The sequence below is a fragment of the Antechinus flavipes genome, chromosome 3 (genome assembly GCF_016432865.1).
Source record: "Antechinus flavipes isolate AdamAnt ecotype Samford, QLD, Australia chromosome 3, AdamAnt_v2, whole genome shotgun sequence".
NCBI lineage: Eukaryota > Metazoa > Chordata > Mammalia > Dasyuromorphia > Dasyuridae > Antechinus > Antechinus flavipes.
Window position 1 is genome coordinate 591,750,309 of NC_067400.1, and position 18,540 is coordinate 591,768,848.

Consider the following 18,540-nt stretch of genomic DNA (forward strand, 5'->3'; position numbering starts at 1 on the left):
GAACAAATACAATTATTTTTTAATTTGAATCTTACTTTTGCTTTCAGATGGTGGTATGAAGGCGATATACTATACTACTATAAACTCTCTAACTTGGCTGTCCTTTGAAAACCAAGGAAGAAGTTGCTGAAACTTTAGTCACTACTATTCTTCCTATAAAGTACTTCTTTCTCTGCCTTCAAATCTTTCTACATGATATTTTCTAGGAATGCTTTCTCTCCTATAGGGATCAAATGAGATGATTTTGTAAAGCACTTAGCACAGTTTCTAATACATAGTAGGTACTTAAATGCTTTTATTCCTTCCTTTCTAATATCCATCTTTTGGATATCAAATTGCTTTCTGTCTTGGGAGGCGGGGGAGAGGCAAGGAAGAAGAAAAAAATTAAACTCAAAATCTTATAAAAATAAATATTGAAAAATTTTTATATTTGTTTGGAAATAATAATAATAATAAAACTATTGAGAAAAAAAGACTCCTCTCAGACACCCACCTACATGTTTTTCAGTCATTTCAGTAGAGTAACTCTTCATGACCCACATGGGATTTTCTTGGTAAAGATAGTGAGATGGTTTGCCATTTTCTTCTTTAATTCATTTTGTAGTTAAGGAAACTGATATCTGCAGGTTTAAGTGCCTTGCCCAGGATCACATAGCTAAAAAGTATCTGAGGAAGAATTTGAACTCAGGTTTTCTTGCCACCTCCTGCATAAACACTTCTAATTTTCCTGTAACTTAATCCTTCCTTCCCCCAAATTGCTTTGTATTTCCTTTATATATGTTGTGCATTTGCCTATCTATGTACATGTTAACATACCTTCTAGGATATAAACTTCTTGGGGAGGGAAAAGAGGCAGAAAGTGCTTCCTTTTGGTCATTATATCTCTTCACCCATGAAACTTAATAAATACTCATGGAAGTGTATTTAATTATATGAAAATGAGATGCATGTGCTCTGGAACCACATTATGCAGGTTCTATTTTTTTCCCCTCCAATGCAGGCAGGTGTTACCATCCCATAGCGATCACAGGAGGGTAGGAAGACAGGGAGATCCAAGATAGACTGTCCAGTGCCTCAGAAACTTCTAAGGGTGTTAAGAAAGAGTGAATATGAGAAAAGGGGGTATTTTGGAAGAATAGTTGGATAGGTACCCAACTGAGAATTAGTAAGTTAATTAGCTCAGTGAAAGCACACAATTAGTGGATTATGAATTTCATTAGCAATTCCCTTCCTTCTACAGTTCACTGAGGACATATATTAATCAACACAGTTTGCTTCTTTAGTATGTTCAGAAGCCTTAATAACTGAAATTTAGTTTATGGGAAGAAGAAGGGTCCTTTTCAGAGTTCAAAATAACTACTAAGTTATTTGTGGTTTTCTGTTCTAAGAATAATAGAGTTGAGGAGAACCTCATCTGTCATCTAGTCCAAAGCTTCTTAAATTGTTGGTCATAATACCATATGGAGACTTATAAGACTCCATATAACTGAATATGTGGGTCATAAAATTATGATTTTTATCAGCAAATGTTTGATTTGTATGTCTATTTTATACACCTATATACCCAGGGTTATGTAAAAATTTCTCTGGTGAAAAGGGGTCACCAGGGGAAAAAGATTTAAAAATCCTGATCTAGTTCATCTCTTCTCCAGGAGGAATCCCCACTATAATATCCTTGATAAATGGTCATCCAAAGAATCAGTAAGATGGAAATCTCTGATTCCTAAGTAATGTCAATTCAGTAGGCATTTATGAAGCACCTGCTATGTACCAGACAAATGTCAGTCCCTACTCTCAAGGATTTAGCAATTGAATGGAGAGGACAACACTTGAACAGTTATGTTGGTTGGTTGTTTGGCTGGTTGGTCGGTCAATTGGTTGGTTGATTTGTTGGTGGTTATTTTTCACACTCAAAGAGGACAAAAATGATATCACCATGTCCAACTATGTATCTAACAGGTATTCAACTATGGCTGATTAGGCTAACACACACTCGGAAGGCTCTACCATAAGTCAGGCACAAATAGTACATATGAATAATATGTAAAAGAAGCAACATGTGAACAAATATTATGTACAAACAAAATATAAATAAGAGAAATTAGAAATAAAATTCAAAGGAAGGCATTAGCATTAGGCACGATGAGGAAAGGCTTCTTGTAGGTGGGATTTTTGCAGGGCTTTGAAGGAAGTCACAGAAGCCTTATATCAGAGACAAGGAGAGAAAGAATTCCAGGCATGAGGGATAGCCAATTAAAATGCACAGGATTGGGAAGAATGAATTTCATGAGAAACAGCCAGGAGGCTGATGTTACTGCTTGATAATTATGATGTTTTTCCTAGCATCAAACCCAAATATGCCCCTTTGTAATCTTAATCTATTGCTTTAGGACATATTTAATCCTTCCTCTCATGTAACAGCCTTTCAGACACTTGAAGAAAATAACCCTGTTCTTATCCCTAGAATTTTTTTCTTTTCTAGGCTAAGAATTCCAGTTCCTTCAAACAATCTTTATTTGGCAGTACTCAAGCCCCTTTATCATTCTGGTTGCCCTTTTCTGAATGTTTCCCAGCTCATCCAAATCCTTTATAAATTCAATTTCCACTATAATTCATATATATACACATATATATGTATGTGTGTGTATAAAATCCTGTTATATAATGACTTATAACAGGAGTTTGGCTCATGCTCAGACCACCTAAGATGGAGACACTCAAATGAGAAACACTGGGATCTGCACTTGGGAGACAGGATGTGTTGCCTTTCTAAATATGGTGGAATTCAGTCTCTTTCCATTGTGTAACTAGAAGGGCCTGCATCTTTAAATCTACCTAACAGGTCTGGTCTCTCTTTCCAGCTGCATTCAGGATTGACCTACCTCACAGTTATGTTCTCTCTTTCATACACAGAATGGAAGGACTATTTCATTCACAGCAGAGTCAAGGACTAGAGGGCTACCCTCCCCTCCCCTTATGTGCTGTGATCCTTAAAAAATGATCTTGAGATTTTGATTTTGTTTGATTTGTCCTTTTTAGTTCTAGGTAGAGAGAACAGAGTTCTTGCTCTAGGGAGCTCCAGCCACGGGACTTCTGAAGTCCAGAACTTCAAGTTTAATATTGCAATCAGCTCAGCAGAAGGGCTCTGAGGAGCCATAGTCTCCAGATCTAATCCCAGGGGAGAGTTTTGGAGTTTGCATTTGGTAAAATAAATGCTATATAGGAATTGAACTAATCCCCCACCTTTCCCAGAGATGGTGGAAAAGGGGATTATACTCCTTAAGTTTTAGGGAGAAATGTTTGTATACTTATTCTTCCTATACCTTTGAAGTCACCATTCCTTTGCAAAAGCTACTCTGACTGTTAGGCTATTAGATGGAACTAGAGGTCTTAAAATTGGGGGAATAAAATAAGTAGGGTTCTAGGCACTCCCCAGCTCCCCAAGATCACTAGTAAACCAAGGTGGAAAGGTGAAATGCATCCAATCTGTTGGGCCTTTGGGGATTGGAAGTTAGAAAATGCATGTTAATAACTAACCTGAAGCTATATTTCTCTTCTGACTCCTTAGTTGCTCTGCCCAGCCCACACATAATTCTCTCCAATCCCACTCTCTGAGTTCTTTAATTACATTCTCCTCTATCCCATATTTCTCTCTTACAATTGCACTCCAATTCTTGGCTCTCAAAAGTATTTATTCTTTTCCCTCCCCCAATGTGAACCTTCCTTCCCTTCTTCCTGGCTGCTGAGCAGGATGGCTGATCAATGTATGTTCGATAGGTTTGAAATTTGTTTTGGTTTAAAAAAAACTTTATTTTTATTTTGATTAGTTTTCTTTAATCATTAGGATGTATTTCCTCTCATCAAATGGGAGGGATGAATAGCAGAAAATAAAATGTGTGTAAGTCATCCTGGTGGGGAAAGAACAAGCCTGGTTTCCCAGCAGTTACTTCTGTAATTATTCCATATTTTATAATGGGCAGAATGAGCCTTAGATTCCAGGCTGGTAAATTTGTACTTGGACACATTGGAGGACATTAAAACCCTCATTTGCTCCTATACAATTAATGACTTGGAGAACATGACAGATAGACCCATTCTAGCTTGGGGTGCTCCTCTTTGAAAAATGGTGGGATTTGCTTTTTTTTTTCTTTTTTTTAAATTAAGGCACCAACATCATTGATAATTTAAACATCACAGTCACTCCAAAATACTATGATTTGTAACACTGGCTCTAATTAATGCCTACAACCCGGCTGTGAAAATTGGGCCCTGTAATTTGTGAGTTGCAGGCACTGCTAGTGTTTATTAACCTAGCAGGTCAAATTCGAGGTTTCATGGCAGTGTATATCATCATCCGATTAAACTTCCAGTAGAAAGCTGAAAGGGAATGGAGGGAGGTAATCAGTCATGGGGGATGGAGTGGAGCACTTTTAGAGGGGAGTCTCTTTCTTTTCCTCCTCTTCTTTTTAACTCAGACCATGAGCTTTCCTGCTATTAGTTAATCCTTTTTCTTCAATCCCTTGACTCCCAGCATCCACAAAGCCTCAAAGACCAACTGGATCTCAACCTGCCATCTCATCCAGGCAAGAACTATCTGTTTCAATGAAATCACTAGTCACATTTCCCCATCTTTCTCTCTCTCTCTCTCTTTCTCTCCCCCCACCCCCCCAAAAAATGACATTGATTTTCTTGGATGTCATATCACACTGCTGCAAACTGCAACTTAAGTCTGCACTTGATTCAAACTTTAAGAGGTTTTTTTTTTTTTTTCCAAACAATGGTGGTCTGGACATCTATTTCCCTCAAGGGCATTATGTCCTTGGGTCATGTGTTATACAAGGTATTGTGGTACACACATCATGTGTCCTGTGAGGTTGCCTTGTAGTCACATATATGTTATAAAAAATCAGTAGAGGAACAGGTAAATTAATTAATTTATTCTACATCATTCATCTCAGTAGTCAAGTCTCCTGATTCAATACAGGTACTTTTCATCACATCTAAGTATACATACATATAGATGCATATGTGTGTGTGTGTATTATATATATGTATGTATATATGTATGTGTGTATGTATATATGTATGTTTATCTCTCTATATCTCCCTGTGTTTCTGTCTCTATCTCTTCTCTGTTTCTCTCTGTGTGTTTCTGTCTGTCTATCTCGCCGCCCCCCCCCCCCCAACCTCAGAGCATAGCCTTAGAGTCAGGAAGATTCATCTACCTATGTGACTTTGGGCAAGTCATTTAACTCTGTTTGCCTCAGTTTCCTCATCCATAAGATGAGCTGGAGAAGGAAATGGCAAATCACTCCTGGATCTTTGCCTTTAAAAACCCAAATAGGGTCACAAAGGGCTGGACACAACAGAAATGACCCAACAAAAACAAATATATGTCTGTGTCTATGTATTGTGTACATGCATCTTTATATATATTTCCACCCCTTGCTAGAGAGCCAATGAATTGAGAGAGTAAATGAGAAAACTGAGGTAAATGGGTGAGTGAACTGATTTGTCCAGGGTCACACAGCTAGTAAATAAACATCAGATCTTCCTGACTCCATACCGTGGTGCTCTATCTCTATACCTGTATGTGTCTATGTATGCACACACACACACACATATAACACATGTATATAAATTTATACATACATGTTCATATATACCTGCAGGCATATAGGGGTGTGTAGTATTGGTCCGATCAGCCACAGTCATTCATACTAATTTGACTCTAACATAGTGATGTCGTTTTGGTCCCCTTTGAGAATGAAGGGCAACAATTAACCAACTCATCCAGATAGAGAACCAATGGATTAGAGCATATGTGAGTATAGCCATGTGAACACACATTTACTGCATATGGACATACCTGTAGGATTGTGTCTTCTCACCATACCCCCCACTGATATATACACATATGTCATATACATAATTTGTCTATATAATGCACACACATATCTATAGAATTAATGGAAGGCAAATTTAGGAGGAAAAGCTTTCCAAGGTGAGCTGGGAGGCAAAGGGGAAAGTTTTATGCAAAAAAAGTGAGATTTGAATTGTGATATGAAGGAATCCAAGGAAATGAGCAGGGATGGCTGGACTGAAGGGGGAAGCAGAAAATTCTAACCAAGGAGAACAATCAGTACAAAGACCCAGAGATCAGAGACAGAGTGTAATGTACAAGAAATAGAAAATCAGCTACTGTTATTACATCACTGAGTGCATGGAGAGGAAGAAGCGAAGGAAAGAAGAGTAGAAAGGAAAGACATTGGACGTCTTTCTTCCAACAAGCTCAAAATTACCAAAGGTCTTAAATGAATCACTTTCTTTGCCTTTGTGTTATCCTGATGAGTCAAGTAATATCTCACCTTTTTGTAGAGTAACAGGAAGATTAATCGCATTCAGGGTTACACATATTTATAGCAGTGGAAAAACTAGCAATCAGTCTAGACTTCTTTTTCCCTAGCAAAGTGACTTCATGAAGGTCCTTTCACATCCTTTGAAAATTGAAGATTAAATGATTTCTAAGAGTTCCCTTTTGTTCCTGGAATTCTATGACATAAGGTCCACCTCCACTTCCCCATTCCTCATATCTGGCTCTGACAGTGTAGTATTCTGGGTTCTAATGACCCTGTCAGTTCTAATATTGCATATCCTTAAGCACTCCCAGTTCTGATGTTCTAGGTTCTGATGTTCCCCAATTCTGATACTCTTATGTATTTTATAATCTTGGGCCCCTCTCAGCTCTGAAATTTTGTGTTCTAAGGCCCTCTCACCACTGACATTCTATATTTCATATTCTAAGGTCTGTCCCAGTTTTGATAATTAATGTTTTAAGTATTCATTCAGTTCTAACATTTTATGTTTTAAGTTCTGATATTCTGCATTCCAAGAATTTAAGCTGGTAAAATTTTTTATCTTAACCATTTTACAAGTGCATAAACTGAGGCTAGAAAGGTTAAGTGTTTTCTCTAAAGTCACACAAGGAATAGTTGCTCTAATTAAAAAAAAAAAAAACCTGTTTATTGATTCCCAATGCAGTATTAATTTCACTGTACTAGGTTGCTTTAAGTCTAACTCTGTCACTCTTTATTACAAGGTTTCTTTCTACTTTAAAATTCTAAGTAATGTTCTTCCCATCATTAACATTTTGTGTTCTTAAGGCTTATAACCTAAGGTTACTATCATTCTATGATCTGTGCTCCCCAAGAGTTATAATATTCTATCACTGCCCAGTCTTCTTAAAGAAGATGGTCAGCTGTCCTTCTTAATGTTCAAAGGACATTCTGCTCTAGCCTTCTTAGGATGTCTATTAGAAAACAACCATCCCCCTTGTGAGTTGCAATATCTATCCAAAAGGACTTTCAGATTGTGTCTCATAGAGTTCTCTGCCATATTTTATTTTCTTTTTACCTCAGTCTAATTTTTTTTTGTTATTTTTAATTTATTTATTATTTTTGGCATTTACTTTTACAAGATTTTGATTTCCATTTTCTCTCCCTTCTTCTCAACCCTCTCCAAGACATCAATCAATCTGATATAGATTATACGTACAAATTTATATTAAACATATTTCCATGTTAGTCATATTCTGCAAGAAAAATCAGAACAAAAGGGAAAATCCATAAGAAAGAAAAAAAAAAAAACAACCAAAAAAAATATTATGCTTCAGATTCCATAGTGCTTTCTCTGTATGGAATAGAATTTTCCATCATTAGGCTTTTAAAATCATCTTAAATCATTGTATTGCTGAGAATAACAGTCTATCAAAGTTGATCATTCACATAATGTTGTTGTTACTATGTGCAATGGTCTTCCAGTTCTGATTCAATTCACTCGGTCTGCCATGATTTCTGCCTGATTCTAGTAGCCCTAGAAAGGAATATGGTAAAAGAGAAAGAACATTGATTAGCTACAGAGAAAGAACTAATGTTGTCTGAATACTGACTGAAGCACACTATTTTTCTTCCCTCTTTCCCTCCTTTCTCCTCTCCTCCTCCCTCCCTTCCTTTCTTCTTTCCTTTCCTTTCCTTTTCTTTCTTTCTTTCTTTTCCTTTTTTTCCTTCCTTCCCTTTCTTTCTTTTCCTTTCTTTCTTTCCTTCCCTTTCTCTCTTCCTTCCTTCCTTATTTCTTTATCTTCCTTCCTTTCTTCTTTCTCTCTCTCTCTTTCTTTCCTTTATTCCTTTCTTTTTCTAATTTTCTTGCACAAAACAACAAATATGAAAATATTTTACATGACTGCACACATATAACCTATATTAGATTTCTTGCTGCCTCAGGAAGGGGAGTAGGGAAAGATGAAGGGATAGAATTTGGAAGTCAAAGTTTTTAAAAGTGTTTAAAACTGCTCTTGCATGTAATTGGGGGAAATAAAATATTACTAAAAATAAGACAAAAAAGAAAAAAAATATTAATTCTGGCTAGATTAGTAGGAAGACTTGAGTTCAAATTCCACCTCAAATATCTACTGATTGTGTAGCCTTGGTTGTGTAAATTACTCCTCCTTCCTCAGTTTTCATATGGAAAATTCAAGAATTAGAACAGATGACCTTTAACATCCCAATTCCACAGGCCTCTGATCCAAAATATCTATGACCTGAAGGAACATCATGCTTTATCCTTCTCCTGGTTTCTAAAGATATCAGATTTGGGATGAATATGCAGTAGCCACAGATTTCAAAGCCCAGAGTCAACAACTTCTATTATCCTTAAGAAGCAAGTGATCTCCATGGTTCCAAACTTGTAGAGGGTTTCCTTGAGTATCAGCATTCATCAAAAGTTCTTCCTCACATCTATCAGATTTGCAAAATGAACAGAAGAGAAAATGACAAATATCATCATTGGTGGAGGGGAAGGAGGACTGTGGGAAAATATGTACATTAATGCAGTTAGTGGAGCTTTGAACTGGTATAGTCATTCTGGAAAACAGTGTGGAACTATGCCCTCAAAGTTATTTAATTATGCAAACCCTTTGACCCAATATTACATTTATATCAATAGGAAAAGGATCAATACATACAAGAATATGTATAACAGTTCTTTCATGGTAACAAAAGAAATTAGAAATTGTGGGGTACCCATCAATTGGAGAATGACTAAACAAATTGTGGTGCATGAAAGTAATGGAATACTACTGTTTGGTGAACAAAGAGGGAAGTTTTGATGCAGATTGAATTGAGCAGAACTAAGCAATCATTAATACAAACACAAGACTGTAAAAACAAGCTACTTTGAAAAACTTAAGGGCTCTGATCAACATAATGATCAATAACATTTCCAGAGGACTCATGACAAAATATGAGCTTTATCTACTAACAGTACATTAGTTTCATTAACAGTGATTAATATAACTATTTTCTCACAGTCCTTCCCCTCAAAACACACACACACACACACACACACACACACACACACATACATACACACACACACACACAGAATTGGAAATAACAATTAAATAAGACTTCCTAGAGGAAGGGACATCACAGTACAGTTGCCTTTTTTCTTCTGTTTTTAAAATGCATGTTTACTAATCTTAGATGAGTTGCTTCATTTTAGATTTCATAAAAATGTGTTCAGAAAAATTCTATGAAACCTTGACCTATATAAATCCAATTATAAAAAGTTGTAATGGATCTTAATGATTTACTTTAAACTAAGTCAATATATCATGAGGCTACAATGGAGAAGATGAAGATTTAAAGCTGAAATTTTCACGTCAAACTATTTATCTACACAATCTGAGATGTTAATAGAAACCACAGGGAGTCATTTATTTCCAGCACTTTCATAAGCATGAAGCACTAATGTTCCATTTCTTGGAAGAACTAGTCTTGGTTCCATGTAGTTTAAGTTATCATGATTTAAAAAGAAACAATTAGGAAGTAAACAAGGTCAAGGATGGATGAATTGTTAAATATTTAATGAGTGGTCATTCTATAAATTCTTAATTTCAGATCCTATAATACATCTGGCTCTTTAAATTATTGTGGATCATTTTTCTCCTGTCTGCAGAGATTTCTTCTCATTAGAAACCTTCCATTTTTATTGCCTAATTTCAAATTCTCTCTGCTTTCTCTTTCTCCTCATTCTCATTTCTATCCACTGTACAATACTGTCTACTAAGATCAGCTATATAATATGTGTAAATATTGTATGTGTATATTCAGCTCATGACTCTTTATATGACAGTTAAGTGGCAAGTAGATAAAGTGCTGGACCTGCATACAGCAAGGCCCAATGCCCCAGATATGTACTAGATTGGTTATATGTCTCCCATCTCTATGTCTTCATACTGGTTGTTCAAACTCCATGTTTGTAAGGTTCTACCCCTTTATCCTACTCTCCCATGATTCCAGGAAGCCATAGCATGTAAAATGGACACATTCTGGTAAATCATCTCAGCAGATTAGCTAAACCAGGTTGAATGTAATTGGTAGGTCTCAGACCTGCCAGTGAGTTAGAGGGATGTCTACTCCAAGGATGCAAAGATTTTCCCTGTGGAATGGGTGGATAAGAACAATTTGTTTCAATCACCATGAAGGTGGATGAATCAGGTGTTATGGAGGACTTAGAACTTGGTCAGACCTCAAAGATATCAAAAATGATCCCTTGCTTCCCAGGGCCATCTCCAGTTATCCTTTTTTCTTGCCTTTGGCCTTTGATGACCAGAAAGGGAGATGACTTTGTATAACTTTGCTTCGCTTAAATTTGATCCATCCACAAGTCAAGGGGTCACCCATGATATCATTGGTCTTCTTCAGAAAAAAAGGATAAACAACAATAACAATCTTCTGCCTCTCGATTTTCTTGGCTTTCTTAAAAATCCCACTTTTCCCCTAATGCCCCCAGCTTTAAAAGCATGCCTTCCTAAGATAATTTTCCATCTGCTCTGTACACATCAGGTATGTATCTCATTCTTTACAGTTTGTCTCCTGCCTAGAATATTAGTTCCATAGGGACAAGGATTCCGTGGTTTTTTTTTTTAATCATATTTTCCAGAGAAATGTTCATCACAGAGTTAGTGCTTATCAAATACTTATTGACTCGACTTGATGTGCTAGGTCCCTGACTCTCTGGTGAGAGGAGATGGGAGGGGGAGAAGAGAGCATGTCTCTGATCATTTCTATATTAGGATAGAAAAAGGGATGTTTGTTCCCAATTTGAGACTCAGAACTGAAAAGCTGACAAATGATTTTGGCAGGCAAAATTCTTGTCATCTTCATACCCAAATTATAGATGTACCCCCAATTGTTTTTGCTTCTCTTTTTCTCTGATGCAGCCTTTCTTGCTTCTCTTGGGATTCTAAAGGAGTCTGTTCATCATATGGAGGCATTTCTAGCTACACCTAAGAAAAAAAGCTTTTCTAATGATTCTAGTTACCTCCTGGTGCTATTCTCCTTAAAACGACAGTCATATTTCATTCATTGTATGTATTCATCGTCCGACTAAGTATTCTGCATCTCAGAGCCCACAGGACATGAGAGTTCAGAAGCAGGCCAAACACTTCCTTCCAGCCCTTCTCCTAACACATTTATTTTCATCATAGAGTAGAGTCTTAAATATCAAGTTGGAGTTTGTGTTGATTGGGATATGGATGGGCCCCGGATTTTATGTAGTAAGTACCCTTGATTTTGTCAACATAGGGAACCCAGGCTTACTTATTCTGAACCTTTTGAATTCTATCTGCCATGTAATACTGATACTTCTATGAAGTATGTATTAAAATGCAATATAAAATATGTGTTTATTCAGCTTATGGATCTTTCCGTGACAACTAGGAGTACTAGATCTGGAGTCAGGAAGGCCAGGTTACAAATTCTGCCTTGAGCACTTACTAGTTATCTGTAAAATGAGGATAAAAATAGCACCTGCTCTGGATTATTATAAGGATCAATGAAATAATATTTGTAAGTCTTTTGCAAATCTTAAGGTGCTATTTAAATGTTAATCTAATATAATAGACACTTGTTAAGCGCCTACTCTGTGCCAGGTAGTGTGCTAAATAGTAGGGACACAGAGGCAAAATACACTCCCTTTTCTCAAAGAACTTAAAATCTAATGAGGAAGTTGCAAGGAAGAGAAGAAGAGGGTACCCATTATAGAAAAGTACTCATTGTAGGGGTACGATGATGGTAGAATTGAAATCAAGTCGGGTAGCTGGGATAAAGTGTCAGACTTGGAATCAGGAAAATTCATCTTCCTGAGTTCAAGTCCAAACTTAGTTACTTAAACCTTTTTATCTCAGTTTCCTCATCTACAAAATGAACTGGAGAAGAAAATGGCAAATCACTCCATTATCTTTGTTGAGAAAACACCAGGAGGATTTTATAGAGGCCTGGAGAGACTTACATGAACTGATGCTAAGTAAATGAGCAGAACCAGGAGATCATTATACACAGCAACAAGAAGACTATACGATGATCAATTCTGATGGACATGGCTCTCGTCAAAAATGAGGTAATTCAGTCCAGTTCCAATGATCTTATGATAGAACAATCTACACCCAGAGAGAGGACTGTAGGAACTGAGTCTGGATCATAACATAACATTCTCACTCTTTTTGTTGTTGTTTGCTTGCATTTTGTTTTCTTACTCATTTGCTTTCCTTTTTTTTTTTTTTTGATCTGATTTCTCTTGTGCAGCAAGAGAATTATATAAATATGTTTACATGTATTGGATTTAACATATTTAACATATATTAAATTGCTTGTCATCTAGGGGAGGGGATGGGGGAAAGAGGAGAAAATCTGAAACATAAGGCTCTGCAAAGGTCAGCATTGCCAAATTATTCATACATATGTTTTGAAAATAAAAAGCTTTGCCATCTGGGGGAGGGGGTGGAGGGAGGGAGGGGAAAAATCGGAACACAAGTGAGTGCAAGGGATAATGTTGTAAAAAATTACCCTGGCATGGGTTCTGTCAATAAAAAGTTATTTAAAAAGAAAAAAAAATGTAATGGGCTGAGGCTTGAGTTGATGCACTGAGGTCCCAAGCACATGAGGCTAAATAGTAATTGGATCATACTCTATTAATATATAAGCTTGGAGAAAGAATGGCCCCGCCCACTCTTTGTGCAAGTCCTGATGTGTTGTATAGGAAATGACGATTTTGGTGGGTGGAGGCAGGGGAGTGGAAAAGGAAGGGGAAAGAGAGACTTTTTGCATTGCCATTGCCACGGTTTGCTCAGCTCAGATCTCTCTCTGTTAGCTGGCTTCCTGTCGCAACTGCCCATATTGCTATCACAATCTTTCTTGCCTATATTTGCTATCGCAATCCTTATTCATCTCTTCACTTCAATAAATATTGAAGATTTTTCCCTTAACCTGAATTCCTGACTCCAGCTGATTTTAAATATGCGGTCATTACAAAAAAAGAAAAAAAGAAAGAAAATAAAAAGCTTTATTTAAAAAAAGAGACAGAGAAAATGCCAGGAGTCAGACATGATTGAAATGACTAAACAACAATTATAACAACAATAACAAGAGCAGCTGATAGGAAATATAGAGTTAGCTTGCTGATATTCTGGGCAGTGTGAGGCTTTGAGGAAAGTTTTTTGCTCTGTTTTCCAGATCTCCAACCAGAGGGACAGAGGCAACTGAGGGTACTGATGAAGAGGGAGCTTCCAAGCAAGAATAACCTCCATAATGGTGAGTTTCTTGGCAATGAACTTATGGGAAAACAAAATGAAAATAGAGTCAAGACCTGTTATGGGCCAGAACTTGAAACAAGGTGCTAAGTCACTGGAAATGATAGAAACAATGCTTATGTACTTGGTTCACACCTTTGGAGTTCACACCTTTGGGAGAGTTCACACATTAGAGTTCACACATCTCACACCTTTAGAGTTCACACCTTTAAGAGATCATGTATAAGCAACTCCCACAAGCCAACTAGAGACTTTGGGAGATTCACAAGTCACAGCTCCCACAAGCCCACTCTCTCAGAGGAGGAGTCTCGATATTCCACCATTGTGCTGGCTGGAGGCTTTGAATTCAGGGGGAGCTGGGGGCTGAAGCTGGCAGAGCCAAAGGACTAGCAACAAGAGCTCTCGGAACCAAGAAAGCTAACTGGGTGAAGGAGACAATAAAGGATCTGGATTTTAACAGCTGGCTGCTTTTCAGGTGATTATTACTCTGAACTGAAAGGAAGGCTGCTTCCAGAAGCTCCCCAAGAAATCTGCTAACAGAGAACAATATATTTTAGAGAAGAGAACATTACAAAGACCAAGTAGAGAATTTATTATTATTTATTATTGTTGTTACTTTTATAGAGTCAAATGGTCTTTTGTCTTGAGCAGTTCAAATGGACATACTTGTATGCATATATGACTATGTGAATCTATATGTATACATGATTATGTGACTGTATATATATAAAAGATTATATATGTAGATGGGGCAAAAATGGAAATATACACATATACGCCAAAGCAAGCTGGCATCTTTTTGATATCTTATTATCTTAAAGTTGACTAAAGAATTTATAAGTTAAGTAGAGGTCGTTCACCATTATCAGAGGTAAGACTTGAACCCAGGACTTTCTGGCTACAAAGTCATTTCTCTGACTACTATGATACAGCACCCTCTCCCAAACACAAAGATACAAAGTTGAGAATAAAATAATTCTTACCCTCAAGCAGCTTACATTCTACTAGAGGGAGGAGAAGGGAGCAATATATACAGATAAGTAAGTGCCATACATTAAGTAAATAGGAAGTGATTTCCAGGTGGAATGGAGATTTAATATCCTTAATTGATCCAAATTATTGAGACTTCATTGGGTTTAAAAATATTAATAGTATTAATATTAGTAATACCCAGGGCTCAAAGTCACACAGGTAATAGATGACAAAACTCCATAGATGACATGACTCCAACTCCAGAACTCTTGAAAGTATTGAAACTTAGATTCATATGATTTTTTTTTCTTTTTTTTCCTGAAGCAATTGAGGTTAAGTCTAAGATCTAATATGTCATCTGGGGGCAGCTAGGGGGTGCCATATGCACAGAGCACTAGGACAAGACTCAGGAAGACTCATCTCCCTGAGATTTGAACTCAGACACTTACCAGCTCTGTGAGTTTGAGCAAGTCACTTCACAGTTTGCCTCAATTTCCTCATTTGTAAAAATGACCTGGAGAAGGAAATAGTAAATCCCTCCAGTATCTTTTCCAAGAAAACCCCAAATGGAGTCCTACAGATTGAGGAGGTGACTAAACAATTGCCTTCTAATCTAGCTAAAATATAAAGAGGAATGGCCAATGATTCACCTACAAATGGTCATCTATCCACTGCATGAAGACCTCCAAGGAGAGCGAACTTGTTACCTCTCAAGATTTTAGGATAGTATTCATCAATTAGAAAGCCTTGTTGATCTCAAGCCTAAACTGACCTCTTTGAATTTTGACCCATCACTCCTGGTTGTGCCCTCTGAGCTCAAACAGAACATGTCTCATCCCTATTTCACAGGGCAACCCTTCAAAAACTTTACAATAGCTATCATGTCTTCCCTTTATCTTCTGTCAGCTAAACACCCCCAGCTCCTTTGATCAAACCTCCTAGAGCATGAAACCAAAGTCCTTTAACAGCCTGCTTATCCTCCTCTGGATTCTCTTCTGGCTCATCAATGGTCCTCTTAAGCAATGGTCCAGAAGAACTGTATAAATCATAGCAGAGAAGCATGGGGCCATCACTGCTCTATTCCTAAAAAGTCTTGCCCTCCTATTGATGTAGCCCAGGGCTGCATTATCTTTTTGAGTTTCCATCTCATGCTGCTGATTCATATTTTGCCACAGTAGCAGCAGTAGGAACAGAATCTGTTGGTGATAGTGGTGAGAGGGGGAATAACAATATAAGTAAGAGAGATCTCATCATCAGAACTTGGAGTTTCACTGGAATAGGGAATTCCTGGAGGAAGAAACTCCCCCTACCAATGCAGATGTCTTCAAAACGTGAGGCAGAAAAATCACTTGCTAGATATGTGATAGAGAAAGATTTCTTTCATGTATGGTTTGGACTGGATGGCCACTGGAGTTCCTACCAACTCCCAAATTCTGTGATCCTCAGAAGTTATCATCTTCTCTGCAATTTGCAGTCTTAGAGGGTTATCTAGCTCGAGAGCACTAATAGTATTAATTGCTTGTCCAGCATCCCATAGTCAGTGGGTGTCAGAAGTAGAATATGATCTCATGACTCTGGATGAGGATAATTTGTTTTCTCTCCAGATAGTTATATAGCATCATCATATTTTTGAAGGACTTGAAGTTCACCATCTCATCTGAGTCTCACAATAGACTATTCACAACTAGAAGGTGCTATTCCCATTTTATAAATGAAAACATCGAGGCTGAATGACTTGTCTGGGGCACAAAGCAAATATGTATAAGAGGCAGAATTTAAAAATCAGGTCTTTCTTATTTCAAGGCTATCATTCTATATTAGGGGTAGCAAATTCAAATAGAAATGGGACCACTAAACCTTGCTGAAGGATCCCTGTGGCATGTTTACTTAGAAAACCACATAGTAATATTATACATACATACATACATATATGTGTATGTGTATCCTATTGTATTTATATTATCATGTTAAATATTTTGTAATTATAATTTGACCTGGTTCCAAAAGGAGCCTTATGGTCCAGTATTTGACACCTTTGCCCTAACAGTGCCTCCCAAATATGTGGTACCCTCTTTAGAACCAAAGAATTACCTTATGGTCAGTTTTTGTTCTCTCCCTAAGACATGAGTCAAACACAAATGGCATTACTATATTATTACCAAAGCAAATGGGCAACTAATTAGTACAGTAGATAGAGGGCTAGGTCTGAAGTCAGGAAATCCTGGGTTCAGATATGAACTCTAAAACGTATTAGCTTTGTGACCCAAATAATTCACTTAACCTTTGTCTACCTCAGTTTCCTCATCTGTAAAACAGGGGTAATAATAGCATCTCCCTCTCAGGATTATTATGAGGGTAAAATGAGATCATAATTTTTAAGCACTTTGCAAACTTTAAAGTGCTATGTAAATGCTGACTATTATTAAATGCAATTAGACTAATATGTTTGTCAGCCATCAGTAAGCCCAGCCTCCCCAATTATCTTGTCTAATTGCATTAGGAGCTGACAGATGAGAGCAAACCCTGTGACATTTCTGCTTGTCATCTCTAAGCAAGGGGCACATGGAACCCTGTTTATTTCCTCTGTCGAGATGTGGATCCCTTTTTTCTTATTACAATAACCCAGTGCTGAGAAATTAGCTGCCATTCATGTTACATCCACTTTATCTGCCCTGCTCCAAAGAAATGTCAGGCCTAGGGGAACCGACCACTATATTTTAACAAAAATGAAGAAAAAGGAAGTGAGGGAAAGATAATTTAAATCCTTTTTGTCACTGACTTGGACAAAGTCCAGGAAATGGCTTATTAGTCCTTCTTCCCATGTACCTCAAGTAATATGTAAAAAGTGATTCCTTTGTTTTAATACTTTTATACCACCATGCTGACTACTATTTCTCCTGAGTTCTAGCTATCTATCCATTTATCCATCCTATTAATTCTATCCATTTCTGTTCATTCTATATATCTCTATCTAGTCTATCTATCTCTACCAATCTATTCTCTATCTATCTATCTATCTATCTATCCTGTTACCTTCTGGTTCTTCTTCCTATCTGATCAGTACAGTTTTCTTTGCTTGCTCAAAATCTAAGCCTTATCTCCTCTGAGTGGTGAGACTTCCAGAAATAATAAAAACAAAGTCAAAAGAAAGAAAAAACTAGAAGAACATGTATAATATCTCATTGGAAAAATAACTGACATAGAAAATAGACTGAGGAGAGAGCAAAAGAAGAGTCTTTCTCTCTCTCTCTCTCTCTCTCTCTCTCTCTCTCTCTCTCTCTCTCTCTCTCTGTGTGTGTGTGTGTGTGTGTATATATATATAAATCCAGAGGATAAAATAGATTGAAAAAATCCACATATCACTTCCTGAAAGAGGTCTCAAAATGTAAACTTCAAGTAATATAGTAGTCAAATTCCAAAGCTTCAGATCAAGGAGAAAACATTGAAAAGAATCAGAAAGAAATCATTCAAATATCATTGAATCACAGCCAAGATCACATGCAATTTAGTGGTTTCCATATTACAAAAGGAAGAGGGCTTGAAATATTATATTCCAGAAGGCAAAGGAGCTAGTACTTAAATCTCACTTTCACTGAAATTGGTTCAAAGAGGGAATGCATATATAAAAACTCAGTTGTGTATAAAATATATCTTAAGCAATATGGAAATAGGAGAGAAAGAGAGGAAAGAGAAAAAAAAAGGAGGTGGTAGAAGGGAGAGCAGATTAAAGGAGGCAGTAGTTAGAAGCAAAATAGACTTGAGGAGACACAGGATTTAAAAAAGAAAGAAAAATAATCAGAAGAAAATTGGATGCATGGAAATACACAATTAATAGTCAAAACTAGGAATGGGAATGGGATGAGCTCACCAAAAAAAGAAAAGATGATAGAAGGGATAAACAACCAGAATTTAACAATTTG

General features: G+C 37.0%; 1 protein-coding gene across 1 annotated transcript in view; it reads right to left on the bottom strand.

Annotated features, from left to right (window-relative positions):
• The window catches only part of KAZN (kazrin, periplakin interacting protein), a 1,462,370-nt gene that overhangs the window by 928,908 nt on the left and 514,922 nt on the right, over positions 1 to 18,540 (bottom strand). The gene's annotated exons all lie outside the window — the stretch shown is intronic.